The following is a 20,123-nucleotide window of genomic DNA, read 5'->3' as shown; positions in this document are numbered from 1 at the left end:
ATAGGGGGACACCCTCCCAAAAAAAGGGGTGGGGTACTCCTATCATTTATAGCCAGAAAAGGCTATGCAGACAGCTAAGGGCTGATATTCATAGCCTTGAGAGGGGCAATGGACATTGCCCCCCCCCCCACCCCCGGCTAAAAATACCAGCACCCAGCCGCCCCAGGAAAGGCGTATCTGTACAATGCCCCAATTCTGGCACTTAGCCTCTCTTCCCACTGCCCTGTAGCGGTGGGATATGTGGTAATAAGGGTTAATGTCACCTTTTGATTGTAAGGTGACATTAAGCCTGCTTAATTAGTGATCATATAGTTATTAATGGGTTAAAAAAAAAGACAGCCAGAAAAAAGTATTTAATGAAATAAAACACAACACATTTTTTCATAATTTTTATTCCACGCCTAATCCAATCGAAGCCATCGATCACCTGCAAAAATTAAAAAACAAACACAAATACTCCCTGTTCCGACGCAGTCCCTCTTTAGTAACGAGTGTCCCATGAAGATCTCCCCTACAGAGTGGTCACATCAGCAGATGTGATCGCTCTATAGGGCCTCCGATGACACACTGACTGGAGATAATCCTACCGCAGTGTGTCATCAGAGTTCACGTTATGGCACTACAGCCGTGACAAAATTCTCACGCTGTAGTGCCTCAAGTGACAGGTGAACTCAGGTGACCTGTCGGTGGCGGAGTGATACAGTGCGGAGGATTATCTCTGTCATTGTATCACCGGAGCCCCTGGAGAGCGGTCGCAACAGCTGATGTGACAGCTCTCCACGGGAGATCGTCATGGGACACTCGTTATTAATTGGATTATGTCGGACACAGGAGTATATTATTTGTTTATTATTTTTATTTTATTTGCAGATGATCCATGTGCAGCACCCCAGAGTCCTGGTCGTTGCAGTAATGTCGCTCTGCCGCTAAGGGGAGTGATGTTATGTCTGATTGCACTAAAGGAGTTCATCTGACCAGGTATCACAGCACACATTACACTTCACACTCCGGCCACTGGGGGGAGCAAAAGGCACTATGTATTAGGCCACTCCTCACACTGGTAAAACTAGGGGTTGGATAGGAAGTTAGAACAGAACGCAGCCTGGGAGAGATCCAGGGAGGACCTGTCAGGGGTGGGTTCCTGACAGGGGCCTAGCAGAACGAATAGAAAGCAACGGAACCGCACCTGCACTACCTTGCGGCGGTATCCTAAGAAAGGACAAGCAGAGAAGGACATTGAGGAAAGTGAGAAACGAGATCAAGCACAAAGGAGAGCCAGTAGGAGTCGTGCATCGAGAACGGCAACTTCCTACTGAGGCGCGTAGCCGGTGACCGGAACACCGAGGAAGTAACTGACTCTATGCCTTACTTCAAATACCGCAGGACAGTTAATTATAGGTTGGCTGTCTACCATACATCACCTAAGCAGACATAGGGGGCAAGCGTGGAGAGGGGCGTCTCTAGGGTCCCAGAATAGCTCTAAGCCTTCCCGTGAAACGGGTGCGTCCTATCCAGATAACTTGGGGGACGAAGAGAGAGAGAGAGATAAAGAGAAAGAACGAGAACAGAAGTTGTGAGGACTATTCCGAATGCTCAGCAGGATAGGACTACAACACAAAGGCGCTAGTGGTAGGCACTGATTTCCACCTGCAAAGGGAACTCTGGATTTGCCTTTGGACCGGCCGGTCTCAGATAGCCCTGTTAACAGTGCTCCGGATTGAGGATCCTGAAGCCTTCAGTAAAGAGGTAAAGAGACTGCAACCTTGTGTCCTCGTTATTGACTGCACCTCACACCATCACCATCTACCTTACTGGGAAGCCCTGGGGATACACTTCACCTGTGGGAAGGTATACCATCCAGCTGCTATTCCATCACCACAGTGGACCCCACAGCAGCGTCGGTCACCCTGACCGAACACCACAGGTGGCGTCACGAACACTTGACAAACTTCATCACCCTTTCATTGGACGCCCCTTAGCAGGGTCACGGACCGGGTCCAGCCACCGTGACAACCCCAGAACTGAGACAGAAAGGACCGGTACCGAGTAACCTGTGGCCCTGTGTCTGGCGGCGCTCCACATGCCTTTAGGGATTGGGTGTATGTGGTATTAGCCGGATGATGGGACTACTTTCCCATCATTGGCTAATGGTGTCTCTGTAGCCTTTATAGCCGGATGGGAGCAGTAGTCCCATCGGACGATGCCTGCCTACTCACAGACACACACAACCCTGCACACAGACATAGATTCACGCAGACAGCGACACACACACATACACGCGCATAGCTCCGCCCATACTCTTCCGCCTCCCGATCTGCAGCGTTTCTCGCACACACATCCGCAGCAAATCTTTTTTACATCTGCGGTTTTGCTCCGGATATGCCTGACTCAATGGAAGTCAATGGGTGCAGAAACGCTGCAGATCCGCCAAAAGAATTGACATGCTGCGGAAAAAAAACGCTGCGATTTTTCCGCAGCATGTGCACAACAAATCTCCCATAGATTAACATTGGCTGTGCACTACACTGCAGATTTGTTGCGAATCCATGAGGCCAAAAACGCTGCGGATCTGCATCTAAATCTGCAACGTGTGCACATAGCCTTAAAGCCACTGAGCCACATAAATGCAAGTTCTATTCCTGCTGCAAGAGCTTCACATGTTACAGGCTGTCACCAGCATTAATAATTCATGACATTTACAGAAAACAAAGAAATTAGATCAAACGACTAAAAGAAGTCTGAAGAAGTGTAAAAAAGGGAATAATATCAATAAAAAATCCAAATACTAATGCAATAAATACTAATGCAATCTTTACATTATCTATGACGTCAGATATTAGTCTCATGTTATCACCTTATTCAGAGGCGTAGCTCGGGTTACAGCTTAGGGGGCGAAAAGTCTGAGTGGCCCCTAATTAGGTAATCCTGACTACAGCTACGTGGTGCACCCTAATCATGACTATAGGGGACGTAGGGGAACATCAGCAGATGACCGCACTGTGACTGAACATACATCTACAGCTCTGGCAAAAATTAAGAGACCACTGCAAAGTGTTCAGTTTGTCTGACTTTTCTATTTATCGGTATATTTTTGAGTAAAATGTAAATTGTTATTTTAGTCTATAAACTTCTGACAACATGTCTCCGAAGTTCCAAGCAATACATTTTGTATTTTTTTTTTCTGACAATGAGAAATGGTCAAAATAACTAAAAAATGCATTGATTGCAGACCTCAAATAATGCAAAAAAACAAGTTCATAATCATTTAGAAAATGGGAGAACCTGAGACTTCATATATTACAGAATATCATTTATCTGTACAAAAATATGAGATAAATACTCTATAAAATTTCTATAAATATTACGTATGTATGGAAACACATGTGATCCTCAAAAGTGACAAAACATTGAGCTGCAGCTAACCCTGACCCAAGGGGTGCAGCCCCAGAAATAATATCCTAGTGGACATATATACACAGCCCCATGATGGCAGCAAGGAAAAGTCAAAAGCAATTCAACCACGTATAATGAGGGAAAAACATTAAGGCAATCCTAATCAAAACATACGCCTGAAATAGGCTGTGAAGGCCGTAAGTTAAATGATGCTGGAGCGCTGCACCAAGAACACAGAGCATATAGTAAGTCAGGGGTTAATTACCCATAGTAATGATCTCTCCAGTCCAGTCCAGGGAGTGACCACTCACCCCGACGCGCGTTTGGCGTGGGTGGCAGTCGCTGCCTCATCACCGATCCTCTACCAAATTTCACATTGGGTGCAAGACACGGTGGCTTGTACACCTCTCCAGGTCTCCGTCTAACCAATAGACGACCAGGTGATGATCTGGGGAGGCTTCAACAAGGCTGGAATTGGGCAGGTTAATCTTTGCAAAGGACGTATGAATCAAGCTGCATACAAGGTGATCCTGGAAAAACAGCTGATTCCTTCTGCTCAGGCAATGTTCCCCAACTCTGAGGACAGGTTTTTCCAGCAGGACAATGCGCCATGCCACACAGCTAGGTCAATAAAAATGTGGATGAAGGACCACCACATCACATCCCTGTCATGGCTGCTCAATCTCCAGACCTGAACTCGACTGAAAACCTCTGGAATGTAATCATGAGGATGATGGAGAGTCACAAGCCATCAAAGAAAGAAGAACGGCTGACATTATTGTACCCGGAGTGGCATAAGGTCACCCAGGAGCCGTGTGAGAGACTGGAGGAAAGCTGCCAAGACGCAGGAAAGCCGGGATTAACAATCATGGTTATTCCACACAATATTGATGTCTGAACTCTTCCGGAGGTAAAACATTAGTATTGTTGTTTCTAAATGATTATGAACTTGTTTTCTTTCCATTATTTGAGGTCTGCAAGCAATTCATTTTTTTGTTATTTTGACCAATTCTCATTTAAAGAAAATACAAAATGTATTGCTTGGAACTTTGGAGACATGTTGTCAGAAGTTTATAGAATAAAAGAACAATTTACATTTTACTCAAAAATATAAAGAGGAAAATCAGACAAACTGAACATTTTGCAGTGGTCTCTTAATTTTTACCAAAGTTGTATATACAAAAACAAACCCTGATATTAAGATATGGAGACCATATATTGGTAGACACCAGTCCTGCAGACCATATAAGAGATCACAGCACAGTTACAGATGGAGACTTACAGCTGATGTCCCTTCTTATGGAGTCGTTCACTTTACCCGTCTTCTCCATCTGGCCCAGACCGACATAACGACTTCTCCAGCCAGGACTCGTCTGCAGAGATTACAACAAAGACACATCAGACTTCTCACATTTCCTTCACCGTCCATATCTATGTCCAACCTGCACAAACTACTCATCCTGCCGATACCCCAATACTGAGCCTCTGCTGCCATATGTGTCCTACACCTGATACCCCCAATACTGAGCCTCTGCTGCCATATGTGTCCTACACCTGATACCCCAATACTGAGCCTCTGCTGCCATATGTGCCCTACACCTGATACCCCAATACTGAGCATCTGCTGCCATATGTGTCCTACACCTGATACCCCAATACTGAGCCACTGCTGCCATATGTGTCCTACACCCGATACCCCAATACTGAGCCTCTGCTGCCATATGTGTCCTACACCTGATACCCCCAATACTGAGCCGCTGCTGCCATATGTGTCCTACACCTGATACCCCAATACTGAGCCACTGCTGCCATATGTGTCCTACACCTGATACCCCAATACTGAGCCACTGCTGCCATATGTGTCCTACACCCGATACCCCAATACTGAGCCTCTGCTGCCATATGTGTCCTACACCTGATACCCCAAAACTGAGCCACTGCTGCCATATGTGTCCTACACCTGATACCCCAATACTGAGCCACTGCTGCCATATGTGTCCTACACCTGATACCCCAATACTGAGCCACTGCTGCCATATGTGTCCTACACCTGATACCCCCAATACTGAGCCGCTGCTGCCATATGTGTCCTACACCCGATACCCCAATACTGAGCCACTGCTGCCATATGTGTCCTACACCTGATACCCCAATACTGAGCCTCTGCTGCCATATGTGCCCTACACCTGATACCCCAATACTGAGCATCTGCTGCCATATGTGTCCTACACCTGATACCCCAATACTGAGCCGCTGCTGCCATATGTGTCCTACACCTGATACCCCAATACTGAGCCACTGCTGCCATATGTGTCCTACACCTGATACCCCAATACTGAGCCACTGCTGCCATATGTGTCCTACACCCGATACCCCAATACTGAGCCTCTGCTGCCATATGTGTCCTACACCTGATACCCCCAATACTGAGCCGCTGCTGCCATATGTGTCCTACACCCGATACCCCAATACTGAGCCTCTGCTGCCATATGTGTCCTACACCTGATACCCCAATACTGAGCCTCAACCTTTATCCCTCTTTCCCTTCTTCTAAGGTTGGGAGAAATGCATGTAGTGTGTAGTTATGTGACATCTCTGGGAGGTGAGCCTATTCCCGCTATAAATCCTGAGGAGCAGCGTCCTGGTGACCCCTGTACAGACACATACGGCTGCTGTGCCCCCTCTGCCCCTGACAGGACTCAGCAGCTCAATGCAGAAGACTGAGGTTTTCAGAGCAGTTTGGAGAAAGACACCTGTGGGAACCCTGAGAGGGGGCTGCTATGTCCTGTCAGGGGGACGCCGTGTCCTGTCAGGGGGCCGCTGTGTCCTGTCAGGGGGACGCTGTGTCCTGTCAGGGGGACGCCGGGTTATGTCAGGGGGGACGCCGGGTCCTGTCAGGGGGGACGCCGGGTCCTGTCAGGGGGACGCTCTGTCCTGTCACTTGTCAGGGGGACGCTCTGTCCTGTCAGGGGGACGCTCTGTCCTGTCAGGGGGACGCTCTGTCCTGTCAGGGGGACGCTCTGTCCTGTCAGGGGGACGCCGTGTCCTGTCAGGGGGACGCTCTGTCCTGTTAGGGGGACGCTCTGTTCTGTCAGGGGGACGCCGTGTCCTGTCAGGGGGACGCCGTGTCCTGTCAGGGGGACGCTCTGTCCTGTCAGGGGGACGCTCTGTCCTGTCAGGGGGACGCTCTGTCCTGTCAGGGGGACGCTCCGTCCTGTCAGGGGGACGCTGTGTCCTGTCAGGGGGACGCTCTGTCCTGTCAGGGAGCATATAATCTAACAAAGCAGTATAATAATCAGCCCCCAGTGTCCTGTCACCCCTCCCCCACATCAGCCCCCACAATACCGCCATCCTCTCACATTGTCCCCAGTGACGCCACTTACCAGTCTGCAGTCAGGAGCAGCAGGAAGTGTCAGAGAAATGCAGGATGGCGGCACTAGGACCCAGGAGCCTGAGACAACCTGAGCGTGCACCAAACTGCAACCCGGAAGCATCTCCTCAGGAGGTCAGTAATGGCGGCTGCAGAGTCTCCTCAGGAGGTCAGTAATGCCGGCTGCAGAGTCTCCTCAGGAGGTCAGTAATGGCGGCTGCAGAGTCTCCTCAGGAGGTCAGTAATGCCGGCTGCAGAGTCTCCTCAGGAGGTCAGTAATGCCGGCTGCAGTCTCCTCAGGAGGTCAGTAATGGCGGCTGCAGAGTCTCCTCAGGAGGTCAGTAATGGCGGCTGCAGAGTCTCCTCAGGAGGTCAGTAATGGCGGCTGCAGAGTCTCCTCAGGAGGTCAGTAATGGCGGCTGCAGAGTCTCCTCAGGAGGTCAGTAATGGCGGCTGCAGAGTCTCCTCAGGAGGTCAGTAATGCCGGCTGCAGTGTCTCCTCAGGAGGTCAGTAATGCCGGCTGCAGTCTCCTCAGGAGGTCAGTAATGCCGGCTGCAGAGTCTCCTCAGGAGGTCAGTAATGGCGGCTGCAGAGTCTCCTCAGGAGGTCAGTAATGGCGGCTGCAGTCTCCTCAGGAGGTCAGTAATGCCGGCTGCAGAGTCTCCTCAGGAGGTCAGTAATGGCGGCTGCAGAGTCTCCTCAGGAGGTCAGTAATGCCGGCTGCAGTCTCCTCAGGAGGTCAGTAATGCCGGCTGCAGAGTCTCCTCAGGAGGTCAGTAATGGCGGCTGCAGAGTCTCCTCAGGAGGTCAGTAATGGCGGCTGCAGAGTCTCCTCAGGAGGTCAGTAATGGCGGCTGCAGAGTCTCCTCAGGAGGTCAGTAATGCCGGCTGCAGAGTCTCCTCAGGAGGTCAGTAATGCCGGCTGCAGAGTCTCCTCAGGAGGTCAGTAATGGCGGCTGCAGAGTCTCCTCAGGAGGTCAGTAATGCCGGCTGCAGAGTCTCCTCAGGAGGTCAGTAATGGCGGCTGCAGAGTCTCCTCAGGAGGTCAGTAATGGCGGCTGCAGAGTCTCCTCAGGAGGTCAGTAATGGCGGCTGCAGTCTCCTCAGGAGGTCAGTAATGGCGGCTGCAGAGTCTCCTCAGGAGGTCAGTAATGGCGGCTGCAGAGTCTCCTCAGGAGGTCAGTAATGGCGGCTGCAGAGTCTCCTCAGGAGGTCAGTAATGCCGGCTGCAGAGTCTCCTCAGGAGGTCAGTAATGGCGGCTGCAGTCTCCTCAGGAGGTCAGTAATGGCGGCTGCAGAGTCTCCTCAGGAGGTCAGTAATGGCGGCTGCAGAGTCTCCTCAGGAGGTCAGTAATGGCGGCTGCAGAGTCTCCTCAGGAGGTCAGTAATGCCGGCTGCAGAGTCTCCTCAGGAGGTCAGTAATGGCGGCTGCAGAGTCTCCTCAGGAGGTCAGTAATGGCGGCTGCAGAGTCTCCTCAGGAGGTCAGTAATGGCGGCTGCAGAGTCTCCTCAGGAGGTCAGTAATGGCGGCTGCAGAGTCTCCTCAGGAGGTCAGTAATGGCGGCTGCAGAGTCTCCTCAGGAGGTCAGTAATGCCGGCTGCAGAGTCTCCTCAGGAGGTCAGTAATGGCGGCTGCAGAGTCTCCTCAGGAGGTCAGTAATGCCGGCTGCAGAGTCTCCTCAGGAGGTCAGTAATGGCGGCTGCAGAGTCTCCTCAGGAGGTCAGTAATGGCGGCTGCAGAGTCTCCTCAGGAGGTCAGTAATGGCGGCTGCAGTCTCCTCAGGAGGTCAGTAATGGCGGCTGCAGAGTCTCCTCAGGAGGTCAGTAATGGCGGCTGCAGAGTCTCCTCAGGAGGTCAGTAATGGCGGCTGCAGAGTCTCCTCAGGAGGTCAGTAATGCCGGCTGCAGAATCTCCTCAGGAGGTCAGTAATGGCGGCTGCAGTCTCCTCAGGAGGTCAGTAATGGCGGCTGCAGAGTCTCCTCAGGAGGTCAGTAATGGCGGCTGCAGAGTCTCCTCAGGAGGTCAGTAATGGCGGCTGCAGAGTCTCCTCAGGAGGTCAGTAATGGCGGCTGCAGAGTCTCCTCAGGAGGTCAGTAATGGCGGCTGCAGAGTCTCCTCAGGAGGTCAGTAATGGCGGCTGCAGAGTCTCCTCAGGAGGTCAGTAATGGCGGCTGCAGAGTCTCCTCAGGAGGTCAGTAATGGCGGCTGCAGAGTCTCCTCAGGAGGTCAGTAATGGCGGCTGCAGAGTCTCCTCAGGAGGTCAGTAATGGCGGCTGCAGAGTCTCCTCAGGAGGTCAGTAATGGCGGCTGCAGAGTCTCCTCAGGAGGTCAGTAATGGCGGCTGCAGAGTCTCCTCAGGAGGTCAGTAATGGCGGCTGCAGAGTCTCCTCAGGAGGTCAGTAATGGCGGCTGCAGAGTCTCCTCAGGAGGTCAGTAATGGCGGCTGCAGAGTCTCCTCAGGAGGTCAGTAATGGCGGCTGCAGAGTCTCCTCAGGAGGTCAGTAATGGCGGCTGCAGAGTCTCCTCAGGAGGTCAGTAATGGCGGCTGCAGAGTCTCCTCAGGAGGTCAGTAATGGCGGCTGCAGAGTCTCCTCAGGAGGTCAGTAATGCCGGCTGCAGAGTCTCCTCAGGAGGTCAGTAATGCCGGCTGCAGAGTCTCCTCAGGAGGTCAGTAATGGCGGCGCTGTACACTGCAGGGGATTACACTGTGCTGCCGGCTGCAGAGTCTCCTCAGTCAGTAATGCCGGCTGCAGAGTCTCCTCAGGAGGTCAGTAATGCCGGCGCTGTACACTGCAGGGGATTACACTGTTCTGCCGGCTGCAGAGTCTCCTCAGGTCAGTAATGCCGGCGCTGTACACAGCCGGCTGTAGTCTGTCAGGCAGGAGTCGGCATTGTGCTCCTCCTGTGCGGTGTTCTCCCTCATCACACAGCGGCAGTGACTCTCGGTGCCCTCTCCGCCCCCCAGTAGCTACTGATAGAAGCTGCGGGAAATTAAACAACAGGACTGATTGGGTGATTGTTAGAAATGTCACTTAGATGTAATATCTCATATTGGCGGTTGTATTGGTTGGCGCTGTGATGTGTATCCAAGGAGGCGGCATCTTCCCCAGCAGTGTCAGAGAGCTGGAGACAGTGACTGCTCCTAGGAGGCGGCATCTTCCCCAGCAGTGTCAGAGAGCTGGAGACACAGTGACTGTTCCTAGGAGGCGGCATCCGCCCAGCAGTGTCAGAGAGCTGGAGATATAGTGACTGCTCCTAGGAGGCGGCATCTTCCCCAGCAGTGTCAGAGAGCTGGAGACAGTGACTGCTCCTAGGAGGCGGCATCCTCCCCAGCAGTGTCAGAGAGCTGGAGATATAGTGACTGCTCCTAGGAGGTGGCATCTTCCCCAGCAGTGTCAGAGAGCTGGAGACACAGTGACTGCTCCTAGGAGGCGGCATCCGCCCAGCAGTGTCAGAGAGCTGGAGACACAGTGACTGCTCCAAGGAGGTGGCATCTTCCCCAGCAGTGTCAGAGAGCTGGAGACACAGTGACTGCTCCTAGGAGGCGGCATCTTCCCCAGCAGTGTCAGAGAGCTGGAGACACAGTGACTGCTCCTAGGAGGCGGCATCCGCCCCAGCAGTGTCAGAGAGCTGGAGACACAGTGACTGCTCCTAGGAGGCGGCATCCGCCCAGCAGTGTCAGAGAGCTGGAGACAGTGACTGCTGCTAGGAGGCGGCATCTTCCCCAGCAGTGTCAGAGAGCTGGAGACACAGTGACTGCTCCTAGGAGGCGGCATCTTCCCCAGCAGTGTCAGAGAGCTGGAGACACAGTGACTGCTCCTAGGAGGTGGCATCTTCCCCAGCAGTGTCAGAGAGCTGGAGACACAGTGACTGCTCCTAGGAGGCGGCATCCGCCCCAGCAGTGTCAGAGAGCTGGAGACACAGTGACTGCTCCTAGGAGGCGGCATCCGCCCAGCAGTGTCAGAGAGCTGGAGACACAGTGACTGCTCCTAGGAGGCGGCATCTTCCCCAGCAGTGTCAGAGAGCTGGAGACACAGTGACTGCTCCTAGGAGGCGGCATCCGCCCCAGCAGTGTCAGAGACCTGGAGACACAGTGACTGCTCCTAGGAGGCGGCATCCGCCCAGCAGTGTCAGAGAGCTGGAGACACAGTGACTGCTCCTAGGAGGCGGCATCCTCCCCAGCAGTGTCAGAGACCTGGAGACACAGTGACTGCTCCTAGGAGGCGGCATCCGCCCCAGCAGTGTCAGAGAGCTGGAGACACAGTGACTGCTCCTAGGAGGCGGCATCCGCCCCAGCAGTGTCAGAGAGCTGGAGACACAGTGACTGCTCCTAGAAGGCGGCATCCGCCCAGTAGTGTCAGAGAGCTGGAGACACAGTGACTGCTCCTAGGAGGCGGCATCTTCCCCAGCAGTGTCAGAGAGCTGGAGACACAGTGACTGCTCCTAGGAGGCGGCATCCGCCCCAGCAGTGTCAGAGACCTGGAGACACAGTGACTGCTCCTAGGAGGCGGCATCTTCCCCAGCAGTGTCAGAGACCTGGAGACACAGTGACTGCTCCTAGGAGGCGGCATCCGCCCCAGCAGTGTCAGAGAGCTGGAGACACAGTGACTGCTCCTAGGAGGCGGCATCCGCCCAGCAGTGTCAGAGAGCTGGAGACACAGTGACTGCTCCTAGGAGGCGGCATCTTCCCCAGCAGTGTCAGAGAGCTGGAGACACAGTGACTGCTCCTAGGAGGCGGCATCCTCCCCAGCAGTGTCAGAGAGCTGGAGATATAGTGACTGCTCCTAGGAGGCGGCATCCGCCCAGCAGTGTCAGAGAGCTGGAGACACAGTGACTGCTCCTAGGAGGCGGCACCTGCCCAGCAGTGTCAGAGAGCTGGAGAGACAGTGACTGCTCCTAGGAGGTGGCATCTTCCCCAGCAGTGTCAGAGAGCTGGAGAGACAGTGACTGCTCCTAGGAGGCGGCATCTTCCCCAGCAGTGTCAGAGAGCTGGAGAGACAGTGACTGCTCCTAGGAGGTGGCATCTTCCCCAGCAGTGTCAGAGAGCTGGAGAGACAGTGACTGCTCCTAGGAGGCGGCATCTTCCCCTGCAGTGTCAGAGAGCTGGAGACACAGTGACTGCTCTTAGGAGGCGGCACCCGCCCAGCAGTGTCAGAGAGCTGGAGACACAGTGACTGCTCCTAGGAGGCGGCATCCGCCCCAGCAGTGTCAGAGACCTGGAGACACAGTGACTGCTCCTAGGAGGCGGCATCCGCCCAGCAGTGTCAGAGAGCTGGAGACACAGTGACTGCTCCTAGGAGGCGGCATCCTCCCCAGCAGTGTCAGAGACCTGGAGACACAGTGACTGCTCCTAGGAGGCGGCATCCGCCCCAGCAGTGTCAGAGAGCTGGAGACACAGTGACTGCTCCTAGGAGGCGGCATCCGCCCCAGCAGTGTCAGAGAGCTGGAGACACAGTGACTGCTCCTAGAAGGCGGCATCCGCCCAGCAGTGTCAGAGAGCTGGAGACACAGTGACTGCTCCTAGGAGGCGGCATCTTCCCCAGCAGTGTCAGAGAGCTGGAGACACAGTGACTGCTCCTAGGAGGCGGCATCCGCCCCAGCAGTGTCAGAGACCTGGAGACACAGTGACTGCTCCTAGGAGGCGGCATCTTCCCCAGCAGTGTCAGAGACCTGGAGACACAGTGACTGCTCCTAGGAGGCGGCATCCGCCCCAGCAGTGTCAGAGAGCTGGAGACACAGTGACTGCTCCTAGGAGGCGGCATCCGCCCAGCAGTGTCAGAGAGCTGGAGACACAGTGACTGCTCCTAGGAGGCGGCATCTTCCCCAGCAGTGTCAGAGAGCTGGAGACACAGTGACTGCTCCTAGGAGGCGGCATCCTCCCCAGCAGTGTCAGAGAGCTGGAGATATAGTGACTGCTCCTAGGAGGCGGCATCCGCCCAGCAGTGTCAGAGAGCTGGAGACACAGTGACTGCTCCTAGGAGGCGGCACCTGCCCAGCAGTGTCAGAGACCTGGAGACACAGTGACTGCTCCTAGGAGGCGACATCTGCCTAGCAGTGTCAGAGACCTGGAGACACAGTGACTGCTCCTAGGAGGCGGCATCCGCCCAGCAGTGTCAGAGAGCTGGAGACACAGTGACTGCTCCTAGGAGGTGGCATCCGCCCAGCAGTGTCAGAGAGCTGGAGACACAGTGACTGCTCCTAGGAGGTGGCATCCGCCCAGCAGTGTCAGAGAGCTGGAGACAGTGACTGCTCCTAGGAGGCGGCATCCGCACAGCAGTGTCAGAGAGCTGGAGACACAGTGACTGCTCCTAGGAGGCGGCATCTTCCCCAGCAGTGTCAGAGAGCTGGAGACACAGTGACTGCTCCTAGGAAGCGGCATCTTCCCCAGCAGTGTCAGAGACCTGGAGACAGTGACTGCTCCTAGGAGGCGGCATCCACCCAGCAGTGTCAGAGAGCTGGAGACACAGTGACTGCTCCTAGGAAGCGGCATCTTCACCAGCAGTGTCAGAGAGCTGGAGACACAGTGATTGCTCCTAGGAGGCGGCATCTGCCCAGCAGTGTCAGAGAGCTGGAGACACAGTGACTGCTCCTAGGAGGCGGCATCCGCCCCAGCAGTGTCAGAGACCTGGAGACAGTGACTGCTCCTAGGAGGCGGAATCCGCCCCAGCAGTGTCAGGGAGCTGGAGACACAGTGACTGCTCCTAGGAGGCGGCATCTTCCCCAGCAGTGTCAGGGAGCTGGAGACACAGTGACTGCTCCTAGGAGGCGGCATCCGCCCCGGCAGTGTCAGAGACCTGGAGACAGTGACTACTCCTAGGAGGCGGCATCCGCCCAGCAGTGTCAGAGAGCTGGAGACACAGTGACTGCTCCTAGGAGGTGGCATCTTCCCCAGCAGTGTCAGAGAGCTGGAGAGACAGTGACTGCTCCTAGGAGGCGGCATCTTCCCCTGCAGTGTCAGAGAGCTGGAGACACAGTGACTGCTCTTAGGAGGCGGCACCCGCCCAGCAGTGTCAGAGAGCTGGAGACACAGTGACTGCTCCTAGGAGGCGGCACCTGCCCAGCAGTGTCAGAGAGCTGGAGACAGTGACTACTCCTAGGAGGCGGCACATGCCCAGCAGTGTCAGAGAGCTGGAGACACAGTGACTGCTCCTAGGAGGCGGCACCTGCCCAGTAGTGTCAGAGAGCTGGAGACAGTGACTGCTCCTAGGAGGCGGCATCCGACTCAGCAGTGTCAGAGAGCTGGAGACACAGTGACTGCTCCTAGGAGGCGACATCTTCCCCAGCAGTGTCAGAGAGCTGGAGACAGTGACTGCTCCTAGGAGGCGACATCTTCCCCAGCAGTGTCAGAGAGCTGGAGACACAGTGACTGCTCCTAGGAGGCGGCACCTGCCCAGCAGTGTCAGAGAGCTGGAGACAGTGACTGCTCCTAGGAGGCGGCATCCGACTCAGCAGTGTCAGAGAGCTGGAGACACAGTGATTGCTCCTAGGAGGCGGCATCTGCCCAGCAGTGTCAGAGAGCTGGAGACACAGTGACTGCTCCTAGGAGGCGACATCTTCCCCAGCAGTGTCAGAGAGCTGGAGACAGTGACTGCTCCTAGGAGGCGACATCTTCCCCAGCAGTGTCAGAGAGCTGGAGACACAGTGACTGCTCCTAGGAGGCGACATCTTCCCCAGCAGTGTCAGAGAGCTGGAGACAGTGACTGCTCCTAGGAGGCGGCATCTTCCCCAGCAGTGTCAGAGAGCTGGAGACAGTGACTGCTCCTAGGAGGCGGCACCTGCCCAGCATTGGTACCTGGACTCGCCTCCACGTGGGGCAGATGACAGCGGCTGATATTACTGTTGTCTCCTATGAATATTTCATGACATTTCCCAGCCACCGGCCCTATTTCTGAATTAAAGATATGTCCTTGCAGCTGCCGGTTTTAGACAAATCAATTCCAGGCGCTTGTCTGGTTTGCAGATCTCTCCCAATAAGTAAAGAGACACGATTATCATAGGCTCAATTGGTAACTTTGAAGCAATTCACATATCTGCCATTTCCTTACAAAAGAAAAAGGAATCTTGAAAGACATGCAAATGGGAGATAATTAGACTTGTAGATCGTTCCTTAAATACCTGGCTTTTTGCTCTACAGGCAGAACATTGCTGTCTGAAGGGATAGATACCTCAGATATGCTAATACCAGTAAATGCCTTTGGATTATGGCAGGCTGGGAGCGCGCTTCCTTGAGCTCTACACCCCACATGGGTATTGGTACATTCCCGCCGCGCCGCGTTTGGGTAAAACTCTAATAAGATTTAGGCTATTATGTGCTTTGATTTTCTGTTAGTTCCAATTGCCACAAAATAACAACTTCTTCCATGCAGCGTAATTCTAATGATTGATATTGGAGTCGCTGCTCCGTCCGGACTCTGCAGCTGGAGCGTTACTTGCGCTGTAACAATCCCCCTGCCCTCAATGTATCCATGACATGGATCCCCCTGGTCCAGAGAGCTCGCAATCTAGTCTGCCTGCCAAAGAAAACGATTATGCCTGCCCCGGGACCCCCACTTCAATTACAACTCTATCAGGTTTAAAGGGAATTATTCAGGACTGAACTACTGCTGACCTATCCTGGAAACAGGAGATCGGAGGGGTCCTAAGTGGCCGAGTACTGTAGTACATTCACTCCATGGAAGTGGTCACTGAACATGGCCAAAGTGTGGTGTCCAGACAAGCGAATGAAGTCTCCTAATATAATCCAGCACCGGAGCCGCAGGATTTTTAGGCAGATTCTCTAATGGGAGAGAAATCAAGACTTTGCCATGTAACTTGTCTTCTAGAATCTTAACCTATGATATCACTGCCATCTCCTGTTCTACCTGTGACATCACTGCCATCTCCTGTACTACCTGTGACATCACTGCCATCTCCTGTACTACCTGTGACATCACTGCCATCTCCTGTACTACCTGTGACATCACTGCTGTCTCCTCTATGACCTGTGACATCACTGCCATCTCCTGTACTACCTGTGACATCACTGCCATCTCCTGTACTACCTGTGACATCACTGCCATCTCCTGTACTACCTGTGACATCACTGCCGTCTCCTCTATGACCTGTGACATCACTGCCATCTCATGTACTACCTGTGACATCACTGCCATCTCCTCTATGGCCTGTGACATCACTGCCATCTCCTGTACTACCTGTGACATCACTGCCATCTCCTGTACTACCTGTGACATCACTGCCGTCTCCTCTATGACCTGTGACATCACTGCCATCTCCTGTACTACCTGTGACATCACTGTCATCTCCTGTACTACCTGTGACATCACTGCCGTCTCCTCTATGACCTGTGACATCACTGCCATCTCCTGTACTACCTGTGACATCACTGTCATCTCCTGTACTACCTGTGACATCACTGTCGTCTTCTTTACTGCTTGTGACATCACTGCCGTCTCCTTCACTACTTATGACATCACTGCCGCCTCCTTTAGGGTATGTGCACACGTATAGAGCTCCTCTGCGAATTTTTCCGCAGCGGTTTTGATAAATCCGCAGGGGATAACCGCTGTGGTTTTTACTGCGGATTTATCGCGTTTTCTATTGCGGATTCTGCTGCGGTTTTACATCTGCAGTTTTCTATTGGAGCAGATGTAATAACGCTGCGGATTCCGCACAAGGAATTGACATGCTGCAGAAAATAAAGCGCTGCGTTTCTGCGCGTTTTTTTGCCGCAGCATGGGCACAGCGTTTTTTGTTTCCCATAGGTTTACATTGTACTGTAAACTCATGGGAAACTGCTGCGGATCCGCAGCAAAATCCGCATTGTGTGCACATAGCCTAACTGCTTGTGACATCACTGCAGTCTCCTGTATGACCTGTGACATCACTGCAGTCTCCTTTACTGCTTGTGACATCACTGCAGTCTCCTTTACTACCTTTGACATCACTGCAGTCTCCTTTACTACCTTTGACATCACTGCAGTCTCCTTTACTGCTTGTGACATCACTGCAGTCTCCTTTACTACCTTTGACATCACTGCAGTCTCCTTTACTACCTTTGACATCACTGCAGTCTCCTTTACTACCTTTGACATCACTGCAGTCTCCTTTACTGCTTGTGACATCACTGCAGTCTCCTTTACTACCTTTGACATCACTGCAGTCTCCTTTACTGCTTGTGACATCACTGCAGTCTCCTTTACTACCTTTGACATCACTGCAGTCTCCTTTACTACCTTTGACATCACTGCAGTCTCCTTTACTACCTTTGACATCACTGCAGTCTCCTTTACTGCTTGTGACATCACTGCAGTCTCCTTTACTGCTTGTGACATCACTGCAGTCTCCTTTACTGCTTGTGACATCACTGCAGTCTCCTTTACTGCTTGTGACATCACTGCAGTCTCCTTTACTGCTTGTGACATCACTGCAGTCTCCTTTACTACTTGTGACATCACTGCCGTCTCCTTTACTACCTTTGACATCACTGCCGTCTCCTTTACTACTTGTGACATCACTGCAGTCTCCTTTACTACTTGTGACATCACTGCAGTCTCCTTTACTGCTTGTGACATCACTGCAGTCTCCTTTACTACCTTTGACATCACTGCTGTCTCCTTTACTACTTGTGACATCACTGTCGTCTCCTGTATACTACAAAAGAAAACTGATGAGGGCCTCCAGCAGAATAAAGCAAGTGTGAACAGTTGTAAGTTACTACAACTGCATAATATAAGAACACGGCCGCCTCTATAAGTGCTGAGATGTCTGCAGACATTGAATATATGACATTACTGCCATATATAATATACTTATAAAGATGAAGATACGTCTCATGTGACAACCAGAAATGTCGTCAGCCCCGCGTCCTATAAATGGTAACAAGGCCTCCTCATGATAATGGAATGATCCATAGAATGGGAACTTCTGATAGATGGAATTTCTGGACAAGACATCCTGGGATCACACACCGTGAGCTCTACAATCAAGGTGAAGGACAAAATGGTGAGACCTAGAAGACAAGAAAGGGGACAGGCTGAATAAGAAGAATCACTAGAGGAAGGGCCAAGTGCACGATAAGGAACATTCAATCTTATTAGAAGAGTGAAGAAGATGAAGGGAGGACATCAGCAGAAGAAGAGTGACTATAATAAAGAGAGACAAGCTTTCTCCCTCTAAAGCAGGGGTCCCCAACCTGTAGCTCGCGAGCCACATGTGGCTCGCCTGCTCCTGAAATGTGGCTCGCCGACGGTCATCAGAAAGAAGACTGTGTTAAGTCCTGAGGGAGCCGCCCCACCACCTGTAATACCCGCCCCGCCAATGGTAATATGCCGCCCTTACTGTGTCAATCACTGACTGCATTCACTCCTGCGCAGTAGTCACTGTGCTCTATTGAAGCTGCACAAAGTCTCACGAGACTTCACAAATCTCGCAAAACTTTGGTTACTGCGGCTTCAATAGAGCACAGTGACCCGCGCAACCAGGGCTGCCATCAGGGCATTACTGCTCTGACTGGCGTATGGGGCCTGATCAGCAGAGGAGGCCCACATCGGGCCCCGTCTCTTCTGCTGATCGGGCCCTAGCGGCAGTCTTCTGCTCCGTGCAGTAACTGAACCTGCATCCGAGATGCAGGTTCAGTTACTCTATCGCAGTGTGGGCCCAGGCCCGCACGGCAATTAAAGCCGCCAGCCAATCGGAGGCTGGCAGCTGACGTCAGCGCGCACTACTGTACACCGGCGTATGACGTTATTGTCATTTTCTGGCAAGTGCACGCTTGAGACGTCTGGAGGGATCATCATCGCCGCAGGAGCGCGGCAATGTACGAAGAAAGTTGTTTTTTGTTTTTTTATTTTTTTTAAAGCAATATGTTTCACTGGCAGGATGGAGACACATGGACCATGTGTCTCCATCCATGTGTCTCCATTCTGCCCAAGGCAGAATAGAGACAAGGGTGCAGGATGGAGACACGGGGGCAGGATGGGAGACACGGGGGCAGAATGGAGACAAGGGGGCAGGATGGGAGACACGTGGGCAGAATGGAGACAAGGGGCAGAATGGAGACACGGCAGCAGGATGGGAGAAACGGGCAGAATGGAGACCGGGCAGAATGGACACAGGGGGCAGGATTGGAGACATGGGGCAGGATAGAGACACGGCGCAGGATGGAGACGGATGGGGCAGGATGGAGACGGATGGGGCAGGATGGAGACGGATGGGGCAGGATGGAGACGGATGGGGCAGGATGGAGACGGATGGGGCAGGATGGAGACGGATGGGGCAGGATGGGGCAGGATGGAGACGGATGGGGCAGGATGGAGACGGATGGGGCAGGATGGAGACGGATGGGGCAGGATGGAGACGGATGGGGCAGGATGGAGACAGATGGGGCAGGATGGAGGCAGATGGGGCATGATGGAGACACATGGTGCAGGATCATGGGGCAGGATGGATATAATGGAGACAGATGGGGCAGGATCATGAGGCAGGATCATGGGGCAGATGGGGCAGGATCATGGGACAGATGGGGCAGGATCATGGGACAGGTGGGGCAAGATCATGGGGCAGGATGGGATATCACATGGAGGCAGGATGGGAGAACATATGGCTGGAGCAAGGAATGAGACACACGGGGGCCAGGACGGGGGATATTATTACTGCAGTGAGGTATTTATTTTATTTTTTTGAGGATAGTGTTTTAAATGGGGGAGGCGGTCCTGTTACTGTGCAGAGCAACACCGTTGCCTTTTTTTCTTCATCTTCATCTGGTGTAGTTTAGAATTTGGGGGAAAAAAGTAATGTGTTCTGCAAGCGGAGCTCTAGATAACTGTGTTATTTCATGCAGAGACAAGACCTGGCTGGAAGAAGTAACGGCTGTCTGTGCTGGATGAAGATGAAAAGCAAAGATGAAGGACTTCACATACAGATGTCACTGGTGACTCAGTGTGTTACCTGTACACTGACCCTATATACACTGTACTACAATGTGGCTCTCGACCAACTTTCATAGCAGAATGTGGCTCTCAAGGTAAGAAAGGTTGGGGACCCCTGCTCTAAAGAGTAAAACCATGATCTTGATGTTTCTCCCCCGCAGACCGATCTTTCAGCCTCTGTATAGGTTTTCTCCCCCTCTGTATCCACCATCCATCTTTGCAGCCCCAAGTATATACTGTAATATCAGAGAAAGATCCTCATGGGCGGGCCTCACTATCACAATGATATCCCATAGGAGCTAACATTGATTACTGCATTTTCCGGAGGCAGCAGATCCATGGTCAGAAGTTAAACGCTCTTCTTTCACCATCTGAGCGACGCAACACGGGCGCTTCACCCCGAGTAACAAGACGCCTGTCATCAGAAAAATG

Source organism: Ranitomeya imitator, chromosome 9, assembly GCF_032444005.1.
Source record: "Ranitomeya imitator isolate aRanImi1 chromosome 9, aRanImi1.pri, whole genome shotgun sequence".
Classification (NCBI taxonomy): Eukaryota; Metazoa; Chordata; class Amphibia; order Anura; family Dendrobatidae; genus Ranitomeya; species Ranitomeya imitator.
Note: the sequence above shows the minus strand (reverse complement) of the source record.